General features: G+C 51.4%; 2 pseudogenes; one reads left to right on the forward strand and one right to left on the reverse strand.

The window, feature by feature from the left end:
- The window catches only part of LOC106723127, a 216,340-nt pseudogene that overhangs the window by 62,850 nt on the left and 136,789 nt on the right, over positions 1–16,701 (reverse strand).
- The window catches only part of LOC102381446, a 35,892-nt pseudogene that overhangs the window by 1,358 nt on the left and 17,833 nt on the right, over positions 1–16,701 (forward strand).

Raw genomic sequence — 16,701 nt, forward strand, 5'->3', positions numbered from 1 at the left:
TCCAGCCTCGGGCCCTGAGCAAGAGCTGTGGGACGTGGAGTCTCCCTTCTCCCCCGTCTTCCACACACCGCAGCCTCCGTCTGCCTTAGTGCCAGGCCGGTGCAGGAGACGAGCAGGGCTTTCCCCGTGCCCGCAGCCCCAGCGCTGCCCTGTGCGCTCTTCCCCGCCCGCAGGTGCTGGGACCCTGAGCAGCGCTGAGCAGAAACCTCCTGGAGAAGAGCCTGTGAAGCTGGAGCTGCAGAGGACTTGCCCAGGGGGACTGGAGGAGAAGGGCTCCCTGACACCTGAGCCGGGCCCAGTGCAGGAGGGGCAGGGCAGGCCTCCAAAGCATGGGCAGAGACTGGAGGTGAGCAGGGCACCCGGTGCAGTTGCGGGGGAGTGCAGGAGGACCCAGGCGGTCTGTTAAAAAAAAAAAAAAAAAATTAAAAAAAAATGGGAAACCTGAAGAGCGACAGGCCTGTGATGCCAGATGCTGCAAACAGCCCAAGCTGGTGTTAGCAGGAGCTCCGTCCCACGTGCAGATAGCCAGGGGTGCTGACACGGAAAGGCCTGGTGAGAGAGGGCTCCCTCCCTCCAAAAGTGCTGGCCTGACTGCCTCAAAGGACCGAGTTGACAGACCGTGATGAGCTGGGCTGAGGCCCACACGTGAGCTCCATGTCCACAGCTGCATCCACCTCGTGTCAGCCGAGTAACGGGGGATGTTGCAGCCCTGCCTGTCCTGGCTCAGCCTGCAATGAGCTGTGGTGCGGAGTGATTGCAGACAGGGCTGTGGGGCTGGGAGCAGCTGGCCCAGGAGACACTGATGGTGCAACGCTTGTGCTGGTGCAACGCTGGTGCCGGCAGCTCCGGGAGGTGTTTGAGGACGTGGCAGTGTATTTCACGCGGGAGGAGTGGGAGCTGCTGGAAGATGAAGACAAGGTGCTTTACCGGGACCAGATGATGAAGAATTACCAAGCCCTCCTTTCCCTGGGTAAGGCTCTGGTTCTTGCTTCTCCATGAAGCTGTGTGGACTCTGACTTTTTGTAGTCACCTCCCTGTGTTTCAGTAGTCTCATCCTCTGAACTTTTGGCTGGCAGTTTCAATCCGCTTCCTCCCCACTACTCTGAAAGTGATCAGACCTCTCACATTTCATATTGCTAGACCCTCCTTCATTTGATCCAGCTGCCTTTACTTGTGTCTTCCCCATTCTTCTATCTTCTGGTGCTTCCATGTTCAGCAGTTTTCTCCCAACATAATTTCCCTTTGTCTTGTCAGTGTGTTCATATCATCTCCAGCTCATTGTAGATCTATGCATCAAGAGACGTTCCTTGAGGGATCTGTCTGATTTCCTCTCTCTCTCTTGCCTAGTGTGTGTCCTCCAAACATATTTAATAATCCTCGCATGTTCAGTTCTGTGATGTCTAATTCCCCTTTCTCCTCATTTGGTTACTGCCCTGCAGAAGTTAACGGAAGTCTAATGTGAATAATGCATTTCCTCAACTCTTCCTCTAGTGACATATGTACACATGCTGCTACATATGTACACATGTTGTAACCCAGGTATTTCTACCAAGGGGTCACTGGAAGCTTCTGTCCACATTCCTTCTTACTATCTTCATTTTCATAGACCAGTGACTCTGGCTTTGCTGTATTTCCATTAGGACTGATGTGTTCAAACTCTCTGTCATTCTCAAAAGGTTTCTTGTACTCTTCCTTAAATGCGTCCCCGTACCGGACACCCATCACTGTGATAAAAAGAACCAGGCTAGGTGCAGGGTTTTAGGTAAGAACCAGTTTTAGGGTTTTCGTTTTTAGGTAAAACACTTTTAGGGTTTTAGGTAAGAACCTCTTTTCATTTCCAGATGATCTCTAATATAGGGGCTTATTCTGGCTTGTGCACAGGGTTGAGGGACTTACCTTTTACTAGGTCAGTTTGCTTTTTTCATGCTTTCTTTTCCCTCCCTGTCTCCCAGAGGATGTGCTCAAATGCATCCTGTAGCTCAACAAAGACCACATCGACCATTTTTGCATTATGGCCTTTCATATGCTGTGAAATGTGTGTCCTTCTGCCTTCTTTGGTTCATATCCATGATTTCCTTTTCCTGGAATTACACTGAGAAGCTAGATGTTATCCATCCATAAGTGTGTCCAATATCTCTTCTTTTTTGGTACCTTGAAAAGAGTAAAAGTATTACCTTTCTGCTCCCTGGTGCATCAGGGATCACTGCATCTCCTTGCCTGTCCCTGGTTAATGCTCTTTCTAAACCAGGAGTGGTTGGTGCATTGTTTTTTACGACCATCCCTCCTCCACCTGGATGACAAAGACCATGATCTATTGAAGGCTTCTCCCTGCAGTGCCTACTTTTTCCTAAATGCCTGTCCTTCCTTGTCTATCAAGGCCCTAATAGAAACTTTGAGTTCATTGGATCCATTCTCCAAATCCCAGTTGGTTATTCTGCATCCAGTACCCAGTCTCTAATGCTCTTTAACCACTGCCCCAAACAGGATATCGAGGTCCCACACCTGCCTTAATCCGCAGCATCCAGCAAGAACAGGCGGAGCTATGGGTTTGTGATCATGAGGATCATGGGGAAATCTCAAGGTCAGAGGACCTGCTGCCAGGTGAGTTGTTGCTGTCTCCTCCACCCAACTCCGCTCTCAGAAATGCTCCAAGTGCAGAGTGCCAGGGGGTCTGGGGATTGCAGACCTGCCCAGTGCTGCCCTGAAACAGTACATTGTGCTGTAATGTGTCCAGGCAGGTGTTCCCACTCCCTGAAATTCAGCCATTTGGGGACAAGCAGCTGTGTCCTTCTCCCTCTAATGACAGATGTTAGGGGCAATCAAGTTTGCTATCTTAATTTTTTGGGCTAGATCTGGTTTCCCTGGGATACTGTGATCTTAAATTTCCATCTTCACTCAGTAATATAAGAGTTCATTTCCCAGCCCAAAGTAGCTATACCTCTACCACCTTCTCCCAGGGCATGATGGGATTTATAGTCCCCCATGGAAATCAACATGGTGTGCAGAGGCTCTGTGTAGCCCTCAGTGTTGGGACAGGAAAGAAGATGAGTCTCTCCCTGGCTTCTGATCAGGTTGGCCTGGAACCCAGAAGTGTTTCATACTGGTCTCAGGCTGCTTTAAGTGGCTCCATGGCATGGGTGGGATTCAGAAGCTTTCAGGTTGTGGGAGGAAGTGAATCCCCTGTGTTTGCACCAGAATTGCCCCCTTTCTGTTTCACCTCTGGGGCCCTGAGTGCATTGAAGCCTGAGACTCAGCATAGAGTCCAGGTTCAGGTTCATGCCAAAGCCTTAGACCCATTGCAGACTCCTGTGACAGGGAGGCCACCTGGGACCCATCAGCAGAGGAAAGCTCTATTGGGTTCATTCCCTGCATCAGACCTTGTCCTGGAAGCAGGCAGGAAGCACAGCCCTGCTCCTTTCAGAAGAGAGAGCCACAGCTCTAAGACCTCCCCTTCTCAGCCCATTATAGCATGAAGCTATTCAGGTAGTGTCCTAACACACGTGTCCTACATGTGCTTCTGCTAGCAGAGCTGGAGGTGATGGGGCTGACAGGTGGGCCAGACAATCTGAGAGTCTGGATCTGAACTGCACTGAGTTGGGAACATTAACCTGGCACAAGGACCTGCCCCTCCATGACCATGAGTACTTGGGATTTTGGCAGGAAGACCTTGTTTTCTTGGGCAAACACAAGAACCAAGGTCCAGGCCTGCTCTAAGGCCCATCCCAGCAGAAGCAATAGCAGTGTTTGTCCCTTGCCAGAAGGGTAGTGGCTAATCTGGAGTTTCTCTTCTCGATGCAGGAGGTGCCTGGCTGCTGAGCAAAGCTGAGGAGCAGACTCCTGCGGAAGGGCCTAAAGACCTGGAACCACCATGGACTTCCCCAGGGCGTTTGGGTGAGATGGACTCCCTGAGACCTGAGAGAGAGCACTGGCACAAGAGTCCAGGGAGGTCCCCAAAGCATAAGAAAAATGTAGCAGTGAACCACGTACCATCTGCAGTTGGGCTTGAGAGTGAAGAAGGGGCAGAACCCAGGAAGAGCCCTGGGTGCAGGGAAGAATGTGTGGAGCTGAGAGACCTAAAGAGCCACTGGAAAGAAGGAATGCATCCAAACCAAGGCAGTGGGGAGGGCCTCAGGGAAGAGCCAGAGCTCACTACTAATCACGAAGTCAGGAAAACCCTTAACTGCTCATCTCTTCTGCCTCTTCACAAGATAAGGAACACGTGGGAGAAGCTCCACATATGCACCAAGTGTGGGAAGGGCTTCACCCGATCCTCCTACCTGACCCAACACTACTTCATCCACACTGGGGAGAAGCCACACCAGTGCTCAGAGTGTGGGAAGAGGTTCAGCCTGTCCTCCTACCTGACCAAACACCAGCGTATCCACACAGGGGAGAAGCCACATCAGTGCTCAGAGTGTGGGAAGAGCTTCACTGAATCCTCCACCCTGGTCCGGCATCAGCTTATCCACACAGGGGAGAAGCCATATCAGTGCTCAGAGTGTGGGAAGAGCTTCACTGAATCCTCCACCCTGGTCCGGCATCAGCTTATCCACACAGGGGAGAAGCCATATCAGTGCTCAGAGTGTGGGAAGAGGTTCAACCTCTCCTCCTACCTGACTGAACACCAGCGTATCCACACAGGGGAGAAGCCACATCGGTGCTTGGAGTGTGGGAAGAGCTTTACCCGATCCTCCAACCTGACTCAACACCGGCTCATCCACACAGGGGAGAAACCACATCAGTGCTTGGAGTGTGGGAAGAGGTTCAACCTGTCCTCCTACCTGACCAAACACCAGCGCATCCACACAGGGGAGAAGCCAGATCGGTTCTCATAGTGTGGGAAGAGCTTTACCCAGTTTTCCCTTCTGGCCCACTATGAGGTCATCCACACAAAAGAGAAACCACATTGGTGCTGAGAGGAATGGGAAAAGTTCACCCAATCCTCCAACCTGGCCTGGAACCAGCTTATCCACACACAGGTGCGGAAAGTCAAATCAGTGCCCAAAATGTTGGAAACCCTGTGGTGGGCCAATAGTGGGTGGTTCTGTGTTGAGACACCTGCTTTCTTGCACTCAACCAAAACCATGCTTCAAGTGCCCCCCCCCCAGGGTGCCTACATCCAGCCAACCCCTTTGTTTGAGCACATCTGCTAGCCTGAGGTAACTACTGCCACCTCCCGGGCCCTGGTCTTTGTTAGGACTGTGTGCCATCAGGGTACATAGACTTTGTTGAACTTAGGGGCGCGTAGCCCACTAAAATTTTGAGGTGCTTCTTTTAGCCAGAAGCATTCACTAGTAACCTCCTGCATGGAAGGAAAGTAAAAAGGCCCCTCCCACCTTAACTAGCCGAGGGGCTGTACAGGCAAGTCTCACCCTCATAAGCAGCTACAGCAAGGTGTGCTATGACAGATTAGCTGTATTGCCCAAAGAGATGAGAGGGAGGAAGGAATACAAAACAACAGAACTTTGAAAGAAAACCAACTTACCCTGGCACCCCTTGGAGTAATTGGGAACAACGGCCACAAACTGATGGAGAACGGTTTAGGCTGGACATCAGGAAGAACTTCTTTATGGAAAGGGTTGCCAAAATCTGGAATGGGAGTCCAAGGTACAGGAGAGCACTACCTCCCTTGGGGTCTTTAAGAGGAGATTAGACATGGACCTTGCTGGGGTTATCTGACCCCGGGGCTCTTTCCTGCCCAGGGCAGGGGGTCGGACTCGAGGATTTGCTAAGGTCCCTTCCAACCCAAACATCTATGAAAACTTGTGCAAAACAGAATGGGCTTGTTGGCCCTTTTGATACGCACCTAAAGGTACAGAACTCTAATTTACTGGCTACATTTCAGGTAAGCTGCCTACATATGCATCCAGGGGATTCTGGAGGCCTGTGCTTCAGTTTGTGCGTCCAAAAATGCCTCTCTGGAGGCAGTTCCCACCTAGACCAGGTGAGCTGACCTTGAAATACCTTTTCTGACCTCATTCCTGGCTCCAACCAGAAGCAGGGTATATTTAAATGTAGCCGAGGCAGACCAATCTTTTTAAAAGACGTCACCATCCCCAGGTGGAGGGTCCAGCATCACCAAACTGGCCTGACAGGTACCTGAGGGGGGACCTGAGACAAAGGGTCTGTGCACCACAAGGAGGGGGATGGGAGGTCTCAGGCCTGGGGACCGACAAGTAGAGTGAAAGATTCCTTCACACCTTCAATCTATCCTTCACTGACCAAACATCGGCTCCCCCCCCCCCGGGGGCAGGCCCAACCACGCTCCAGAGTTCGGCTCGCCCACAGGGGGGAGAAGCCACATCAGTGCTCAAGAGTGTGGGAAGAGCTTCCCCCAATTCTGCCACCTGGCCTGGGATCGGCTCAGCAGCACAGAAGAAAAGCCACATTGGTGCTCGCAGTGCGGGAAGAGCTTCCCCCTCTCCCCAAAACTGGCCCAGCACCAGTGCATCCACTTCCGGGAGCATCCATAATTTTGTCAGCAATGCAGGAATGGTTTGGGGACGTCTACCTGCTCAGCACCCACCAGTGTCTGCATCCAGGCATGCAGACATGCTTGTGGACTACAGCCATCGTTCACCTATCGTTTGGCCCTTCTAGGGCACTGCACAACCCAGAGGACACAGAGGCTGGCCCAAAGTTTGATGAGGGGGAGGGGTGAAAAAGATACCCCTCAGGCAGAGGCCAGCCCAGATGCTGAGATAACCTGTGAGATGATCATTGCCTTGGAGCCTGTGCCACCCCCATCTTTCTCTGAAAGCAGTCAGTGCTGTCAGGGGGAGAAGTGTCTTCACAACAGGTTGCTCTCCCCAAGACAACTGGCTCCAAATGACAGCTAGTGACTCTCTCTGGCTGACTCCCAGCTTTGTCCTCCCTCCTGGGCCCAGGGTCCTAGTACGTGAGGCTCTTGAGTTGCAGGAAGAAGGACACATTGCTGGGGAGGCAATTCCCTGCCTTCCACCCTTCCCTCGCCTTTCCTCCCCACTGCATCACCCCTCTCCCAGGCCAGCGTATGCCCATCAGGGTCTGCAAGTGTCTGCTACTGCCACCCCATGAGCCCAGTTTGGCAGGTTTTGCTTCTCGGCCCCTTGTCAGAGCTCTGCACCATGAGGCACTGGCTGCATCCTCCCTTTCTCCCCCCCCACCCCCAACCCACCTCTTTCCTTCCCTTTGTCCCATTCTCTATGACACTGCTTGCTAATCAAGCCCCACAACATAACATAATATCTCTGTGGGGTTTGATTAGCAGAGGGGGAAGGTCTCCCTTCATGCACTTGTTCCTTCCTGCAGTGAGCAGCAGTGGGGCTGGCATCTCCCTGCCAGGTGCCAGCTGCCTTGGGGGCTCTGAGGGTCTCAGGGGAGCTGTGCTGCAGCGCATCTGTCACCAGGGAGCTGCACTTGCCACTGCTGTCCCTGCACAATCCTGTGAGTGCATGTGTGAGAGATGTCTGTGACATGTCACTGACTGATGTCACTGTCTTCAGTATCTCCCAGGACTGTCCCAGCAGTGCTCAGGTATTTCCCACCGAAGCTATGTCGCCATAGCTTGTCACTACAGAGATGCACCCACTATGCGGGGAATCCACTACCTGTACTTACGGGTAGTAGAAAACTACAGTAATCTGCGTAGTAGCTCCTGTGCACAGATAAGCAGAGATACTTTACTCTGCAGTAGTCTCCTGCACAGTAAAGTGTCTCGTGGACACATCCCGTGAGGAGGCACAGGCAGAACCCGCGACAGGGACATGTCAGAGAAGAGACCCGTCCCTTCATTGTGGGCGAGGAGGGGAAGGCTTTTGCCAGTCCCTGTCTTGTGTTACTTGTTCAAAGGCAGGGGGGAGCTGGGCAGGAATCCCACTCCTGCAGCTGGAGCAGGCCAGAGAGCCCTGAACAGGAGCAGGAAGGCCGTGCCCTGTTGCATGCCTTGTTCAGTGTTTCCTTGGGGGAGGGAAGGGGTGGACATGAACAGCAGCCATGGCTTGCCTGTGCAGGGATAACTGAGACAATTAGTCCTATGGAGCTGTCATTATGAGTACAAAATGAATATGTTAAATTGCATGAAGCAACCCCTGTGGGTTGTTTTCTTCCCAGGGAAAGTGGCCTTCATTTGCTTGAGGTGAACTCACTCCCAAAGTTGAACCTGGGTCACTTTAATGCTGAATAAGAATTTCATACAGGGGGATAGGAGTGAGGGGCAAAGGCTGCTCACCTACCATCACCCTTCAGATCCAAGGTAGGCTTTCAAAAGCCAGATATTTCCTTCAAAGTGTCCTCTGTCTTTAACACTGGGTAAAACAAAATTCGTATTGCAGGTACTTCATTTAATGCATCAGGAAAACTGCATTAATGGACATGTAGACATGCTGTATGACTTTATGACTCAACGGTATGAGCACTAATCTTGAGACCCAGTTGCCTTGCAGGAAAGCGAGGTAATACCAGAGTACTGCTCTCATACCTGGTGTCGGTGTCGCGGTCTCGTTGAGTGTTATTGATGTGTTCTCAGTGGTGAATTCTCTGCAGTTGTCATTCTGTCAAAAAGTCATAGCCAGGAGATCCCAACATCAGTTGTGTCTTAAAGAACTGGCAAAGGTTTGGGCAAGTTTATTATGTACAAGCCATGGCCCGAACACAGCTGTGACCTGACAGACAAGATATTATTGCGTGTGTCCCAGGAGGAAAGTAAAAAGGCCCGATACATTACCTGGTTGCCAATATCAATTTGCTGCTGAATGGGGTGCTTAGGATCATACCACTGTTTCATGGCCTCCCGGGCTTGTTGTTGCACTATAGCTGCATCTTGATGGCTTTTGCTCACCATTTTCGCAAGGGTTTTTACCCATTGGTCAGTGACTTCTCGCATGACCACATCTTCGGGAATAATGCTAAGGAGATTCTCCCAGTGTGGCATTTCCCTGCCTGTCATTAACTTGAACAGTGAGTGTTTAGTGCTTGCAGCTGGGCGTGCCCAGATTCTCATTAAAATAAAAGGGAGCATTTCATCCCAATTCTTTCCCGTGACCAACGCCCCTTTTCACAGTTCCTGCTTGATAGTTTGGTTCATACATTCCACTTGTCCTGATGCTTGGGGGTGATATGGGATATGCCACTTCCACTCAGTTCCCAGAATTTCACTTACTTGCTTGATGATGGCAGCGGTGAACGCTGGACCCTGATCACTATAATTTTAGGGACACCCCATCTAGTGAAAACCCGCTGAACTAATATGCTAGCCATTGTTTTGGCTGTTTCATTGCGAGTGGGAAAAGCCTCTACCCATTTAGTGAATGAGTCCACTATCACCAAAAGAAATTGATGTTTCTTTGCAGTGGTGGGCAGAGGGTCCACATAATCAATTTGGATCCTTTCCCATGGTCCCGCCAGGTCCTGATGCATCCATTGGCCCCTCTTAGGAAGACGATTGGGTTGGTGTCGGGCGCAAATTAAGCATCGTTGAGCCCAATCAATTGCATCCTGTTTGAAATTCGGCCACTGTCCCAACGATTGAATTGTGTTTATAGTTTCCTGCATACCAGGGTGTCCTCCAATTTTGGACCCATGGACTCATTCCAGCAGAACTTTCCTGGATACTTGAGGAATATAGGGGACCACTGGTGATTCTTTGGAGACCCGTACCCCATTCACCTGGTGAACCTCTGGCGGGGAACCATCAGGCCAATCACATTGGTTGTCCCATGGTTGGATTGCATGAATTTGATTGACTGCAGCAGACTTAATTTGATGCCATAAAGGCCATACCTCAGTGGCGGATCGCGCTGCCTTATCTGCTTGATTGTTTTGCGTTGCCCCCATCCAGCTTTGCGGTGGCTCTTGACCTTTACCATTTTAAGTTGCCTTCCTTGCACAGCCTGAAAAATGTGCTCCCATATGGTGCGGTGTTTAATGGGAGATCCTCTTATAGTTTCATAGTTACATAGTTACAGGGTCGGAAGGGACCTAATAGATCTTCTAGCCCGACCCCCCGCCAGGGCGGGAGAACAACAAAAAACCCTAAAAACAAACACCTCCCTTGGAAGTTGGTTCCAGCTCCTAGCCGCCCTGACTGTGAAGTAGTTTTTTCGGATGTCCAATCTGTACCTCCTCTCCATCAACTTGTGCCCATTATTCCTTGTTATGCCAGCAGGGGCTAGGGGAAACAGCGTCTCCCCCAAACCCTTCTGGTTCCCCCTAGTGAGTTTATAGACGGTCACCAGGTCCCCCCTCAGCCTTCTCTTGTGGAGGCTGAATAGGTTCAAGTCCCGCAGTCTCTCACTGTAGGGTCTGCCCTGTTGTCCCCGGATCATGCGGGTGGCCCTCCTCTGGACCCTCTCCATGTTGTCCACATCCCTCCTGAAATGGGGCGCACAGAACTGGACACAATACTCCAGCTGCGGCCTGACCAGCGTCGCATAGAGGGGGAGGATCACCTCCCTGGCTCTACTCGAGATGCACCTGTGGATGCACGACAAGGTCCGGTTAGCCCTGCCAACCATGACCTCGCATTGTCGGCCCATGTTCATCTTGGAGTCAATAATGACACCAAGATCCCTTTCCGCCTCCGTGCTCTCAAGTAGGGAGCTCCCCATCTTATAAGTGTGCTGCTGGTTCCTACTACCCAAGTGCAGCACCCTGCACTTGTCCGTATTGAAACGCATCCTGTTCCTGTCTGCCCACCCCTGTAACCTATCCAGATCCTTCTGCAATCTCTCTCTCCCTGCTAGCGTGCTCACCTCCCCCCAAATTTTGGTGTCATCAGCGAATTTAAACAGGTTGCTCTCCACCCCAACATCAAGATCGCTGATGAAGACATTGAACAGCGCAGGGCCCAGGACCGAGCCCTGAGGGACTCCACTACCCACCTCCCCCCAAGTCGAATATGATCCATCCACCACCACCCTCTGAGTGCGACCCTTCAGCCAATCTGCAATCCATCTGACCGTGTAGGCATCTATGCCACAGTCGCCTAGTTTATTAATTAGGATGGGGTGAGAGACGGTGTCAAAGGCCTTGCTGAAGTCCAGAAAGACTACATCCACCGCGACACCTGCATCCATGGCCTTTGTGACCTGATCATAAAAGGCAATCAGGTTGGTCTGACATGATCTCCCCCTAATAAATCCATGCTGATTGCCCCTGAGCATCATCTCGGATGCCGGCCCATCACAAATGTGCTCCTTGATGATCTTCTCAAAGAGCTTCCCCAGGATTGAGGTAAGACTGACGGGCCTATAATTGCCCGGGTCCTCCCTTTTCCCTTTTTTGAAGATGGGGACCACATTAGCTACCTTCCAATCGTCTGGCACCTGGCCCAAGCACCACGATCGCTCGTAGAGCCGTGCCAGGGGCCCTGCAATAACCCCAGCCAGCTCCCTCAGCACCCTGGGGTGGAGAGCATCCGGACCCGCTGACTTGAACGCGTCCAGCCCCTCCAGAAGCTCTCTAACCCGGTCCTCCCCAACCTGAGGTCTGAAGGCGATCCCCTCGCGTCCGGCTTCTATCACAGCAGGGAAGTCCCGGTCCCTGCACAAGAAAACGGAGGTGAAGAATTGGTTAAAGAGGTCCGCTTTATCCTCTGACGCAACCACCAGATTGCCCCGCATATCCTGCAGGGGCCCCACATTACCCGGCGCCTTCTTCATCCTCCCAATATATTTGAAAAAGGACTTTTTGTTATCCTTAATCCTGGACGCTAATCCGAGCTCTATCTCCGCCTTGGCCTTCCTAACAGCCCGCCTGCAGGCCCGAGCAGAGGAGGTATACTCCTCTTTGGAGATTACACCCCCCTTCCACCAGGCGTACGCTGCCTTTTTGGCAATCAGGCATTCCCTGACACCCTTGGTGAGCCAGGGGGGCTTTTGGACACTCCTCCCCCCCTTGCTTCTTGTCGGGATGGACACCCCTTGGGCCCCGAGTATTGTTTCCTTAAGGAACGACCACTCCTCTTGGACGCTGAGTTCCTCTGCCCTCAAGGACCCCAGTTCCTCTCCCACTAATCTCCTCATCTCACTGAAGTTGGCCCTCCTGAAGTCTAGGGCCACCACCTTGCTGCGGGCCCTTGACACTCTACGCTGGATGGTGAATTCCAGCACGCGATGATCACTATTGCCCGGGTGGTCAAGAACCTGGAGGCCTCTTACCAGGCCTCTTACCAGGTCTTACCAGCTCTTGCCTCCTTGAATTCGTTAGCAACCCACCAGCCCAGCATTTGCGTTGCTCCTTTATGCACATATTCGCTATCTGTGACTATGACATGGGGCAGACAAGGATTGTTAGACATTGCTTGCAGGGCAATCAAGAGACGTGCGGCTTCAGCTACTTGGCTGGTGGCTCCAGGTAGCAGCCAAGCTTCTGTCCTTTGAGGTCTCACAATGGCACATGCTGCTTGAGCATCGTCCCCAACTCCTGCAAAACTTCCATCAATAAACCATAACATTTCTCCAGATTGCACCTGCTGTGAAGTCGCATTGTGGATATTAATTGGCCAGGTGATCTGTCCCAGAGAGCAAACATGTTCCTTCTCGGGCATTACCCAACCCCAAATATTGACCTCTGTTGAAGGGAGGGGCTGGAATCGAACCCTGGGGTTGTCCAGTGCCAATAGGAATTGACCTATGCGTGAGGTTGTTAATCCTCCCTTCAGCAATTCCCCATTTTTAAGCAATTGGTGGGGATTATGTGGTGTTCGAATACACACAGTTTCTCCACCTATTAGATATTTGAACTTTTGCAAAGCCCAATACATGCTTAACAGGGCCTTCTCACAAGTCCCATACTTCTGTTCCATTAATTGAAGCCTCCAGGAAGCAAACGCTAAGGGAATATCAACTCCATTCGGATTTTGGGTGGCCACAGCTGTCGGATGCCGATCCATCACACAACACCAGACTTCAACCTCCACATTAGGGATCCTAGAGCTAAGAGCCAGGGCATTTTTTAATTGGTCTTTTAATTTCATGAAAGCTGCTTGACACTTTAGGGACCACTCCCATTTTGCCCCTCAAACTGCTTGATGGAGCAGTTCCATTATTTCACTGCAATCTGGGATGAATTCCCTTCTAAAACCTACTAAGCCGATAAAAGATTGCAGATACTTTCGGTCGGTAGGTGGCAGCAACTGACAAATTAAGGAGAGCCGATCAGTGAAAATTTGTCTTCCCTGGCTAGAAATGTTAAGGCCTAAATAACGCACCTTCTGCCTATTTAACTGGGGCTTATTGCTGTTTACCTTACGACTGGCATCCCACAGCAGTTGCAAAACTATCTGAGTGCGTTGACAGCTTTGTTTCTCTGTGTCCCCCCAGATAAGGATATCATCCACATACTGCTAACAGAAGTCTCAGGCCGGCAACAATACCCGTTTCAGTGCTCGATGGAATAACGTGGGTGCGTTGTGATACCCCTGTGGCAATTGGGTCCGGACAAACTGCAGTCCTTGCCAGGTCAAGGCCATTTTCTATTGGTCCTCTGGATGAACTGGAAGACTCCAAAAGCCATTATCGAGATCCAAAACAGAAAACCATCGTGCAGAATTGGTTAGCTGGCTGACTATTTTGGGAAATAAAGCTACTACTGGTGTCATGGGAGTTGACACAGCATTTAATTTCCTATAATCAATGGTGAGTCGACAAGTGCCATTCGGTTTCCTGACTGGCCGTACTAGAGAATTAGCAGGGGAAACCTGAGGTTGAATAAATCTGCGCTCCCGTAAAGTTTGGATTACAATTGAAATATCCCAGACTGCTTCTCAGGGAATTGGATACTGCGATGATCGGGGGGAATCTTCCCCTGGAACGTGAATTGGTTCCTGACCTTTTAACAATCCAGCATCCCACACTTCTCCAAATTCTTCCCAAGCAGCGGGGATGGTTGCGGCTTTTAAAGTTTTGATGAAGTGGCAAGCCAGTTCCAGGGGTTGCTGAGCTGGGGTTTTGTCCACCCAAACACATTGATTAGCCAGGTCAACACAACAATGTTTTTAAAAGGGCATTCCAATAATAGGGGTGGCACGTCAGTCCAATTGAAACCTTTGCACCCGTTGTCGCAAGTTGTTCATCGATACCAAACCTGCCAACCCTGACTAGCTCCCCCCGTGGCTCCCGAAAAGGAAACAAGGAACTTTGTTTCCTGATCTTTGGGTGAAATAGCCTTACTAAAATTTAGCATGGATCCGGTATGGAAACAGAAAAGCTTTAGGCACCCCTCCTTCTACCCAGCACTGGACCCATGGTCTCCCGTCCTGATTAAATTGAAATGGGAAACAGTGGCTGAGACCATCAGAGGTGTAGCCTCAGTCTAAAATGGATGGGGAGGGTGACCTCTGCCCGCCCCGGCCCAGGGCGCTCCGAGCCCCACGGGCAGCAGAGGGGAGCCGACCCCAGCTGGGTCTCGGGTAAGAGGAGGGGGAAGCTGCAACCCACCCGGCCGGCTGCAACCCCCTCACCATAAAATAGCTGCACCGAAGGGTCATTGCAGCCACTGCTCCCCTGGGCTGGGCTGGGCTGGGCAGCAGATCCGTGCCTGCTTTCCTGGATATGCATCACTGGAACGATGCCTGTAATTTGCCGTGTACTTATTCACTGTTCACCTGACGGCTCGTAGTTCCTGAGCTGTTTGCAGGACAGCATCTCCTTTTTCCGCAGCCCCTTTCTGTGGATGTTGAAAAGCCCCTGCCCTTCTCTTCCGCAAGTGGATTTCTCTAAACCCAGTGTTTTCTTCTCCCCCTGCCTCCTTTTGGACACTGAAGCCTGTCAGGTTCCCACCAGAATAAATGTGCCGAGGCAGATGGAGTCGAGGAGACCCACAACAGTGTAGGGGGAGCCCGGTGGTGGGCTGCGAGGACGTGTGCCCTTCGTGTGCCAGGCTGACAGGTGCAGTTTAAGACTCTGGATCTGCGGATAAAAAGTGGATCGGTTTTCATCCAACTGCACCGTACTCTGGTTTCTCCTTTGTAGCTAGGTTAGGCTGGTGTAAATGGCAACTGCCTCTTCCTGGATCCATATTGAAATGTAAAATGCCCCACCAGATCCTTCTTGTGAGATCCTTCAAGTGAGGAGTTGCTCAGTTTATCCCTGGCAGCCAAATGTATTTCTTTTCTTTTCCTTTCCCAGGCTGGGAGCTGTTTGCTTGGCTGGCTTGGTAAAAATCAACCAGAAGCTGTGCAGTATTTTATCAGTGATGACTTGAAACCACGGCGAGCAGCGTGAGAGCCGTGTACCGCGGCACTCACTGCAGAGTCCTGCGCTGGTCTCCTAGTCAGGGCAAGCCGCCGTTCTCCAAAGAGGCTTCCTGATGGGAGGGATTCGGTAGCCAGGATTTACCGAGGACGAGGCCAGATAATGGGAGACCCTCACCTAAATACACCCAGTAGTGAGGGATGTAGGCTACACACTAATAAATCCTACTCATAACCACTGTCACTGCATAATCAACGTAGGCTGAATTGGTGCAGGGCTCTTTTCCACTCCCGCAGAAGGGCTGAGAAATGATGGTTTAAGGGAGACTGGTTTTAGGAACTGAAGGACTTACTGGTGGAGGTGGGTGTGTACTGGTCTGGATAGGAGCCTGGTTTTAATGATTGGCAGTGGATGTGGGCGAATGGTTTTATTAGGGCTGTATCAATAAAGATTTTTTGGGGCTGATACCAATGGCTGATACCAAAGTGGGCAACATGGATGTGATTGCTGATCTGCAGCTTGGACAGCAGCGTCTGGCTGGTAAGTGTTGGGGGAAGTTGTCTGGGGGGGCAGATCGAGTCAGGGAGGGAGTAGGGCAGGGGCAGGGGCAGGGGCAGGCACTGCCCAGCTAGGGCAGGACGGGGTGTAGCTCATCCATAGGGCACAGGGGAGGGGGGGCGGCTTCTGCTGCTGTATGCACCCCCAGGGTAGGTATGGGGGTATGTGCCCCCCCCCGACCTGTGCAAGGGGCGAGGGCAAGCTGGGGCCAGGGCTGGGGGCTGTGACAGCCTTTTTCTGGTGGGGGAGCTGGGTTGGGGCTGTGCTTGGGGCAGGCGGTAGCAGCACTGGGGCAGGGGTGTATGTGTGAGGTTTGACCTAGAAACCACTATACAAAGCCCAAGCAAGAGTCTCTGTTATGTAACTAATGCCCATCTGCAATGATAAGGAGGAGACAGTCTTAGATAAAGGTGGCTTGAAAACAAAAGCAGAATCAGAGGACTAGGGCAAAGAGCTAATTTAAATACTAAAAAGCACACCCCTAGGTGGGGAGAAAGTATGCTAATGAAGCATACATGTATGGAAATGAGATACATAGCTAAAACACAGGTATAGAGACATGCTCAGTAAAGAACTCCCTGCGTCACTCCCTTATAACCAATTAGCAAACAAGAATGCTTATGAAGGTCCAATACTCCCGTATAAAAGATGCTTAGAATTAAGAATCTGTGTGCTTGTTACGTGACATTATTCCGCTTGCACCTTTTATTGCTAGCAATAAATCTTCTTTATACTTTCACCCCTGGTATCTTTATTGGCTTTTGCATACCGGACACGATCCCAGACTTGAGCTGGGGCTCAACAATGGGAGGAGAAACAGTTTTTGGCGACCCAGGTGGGACTGCCTTAGATAGCTTTGCCCGGACTAACTGACGACCAGACACGGCTCCTCCTTATCAAATGTCAGGCGCGCCCCGGGATCTCTTTTCCCGGTGAGACTTTTGTTTCAGGGGGAGCTGGATCGCTGAGG

Source organism: Alligator sinensis, unplaced genomic scaffold (genome assembly GCF_000455745.1).
Source record: "Alligator sinensis unplaced genomic scaffold, ASM45574v1 scaffold968_1, whole genome shotgun sequence".
NCBI lineage: Eukaryota > Metazoa > Chordata > Crocodylia > Alligatoridae > Alligator > Alligator sinensis.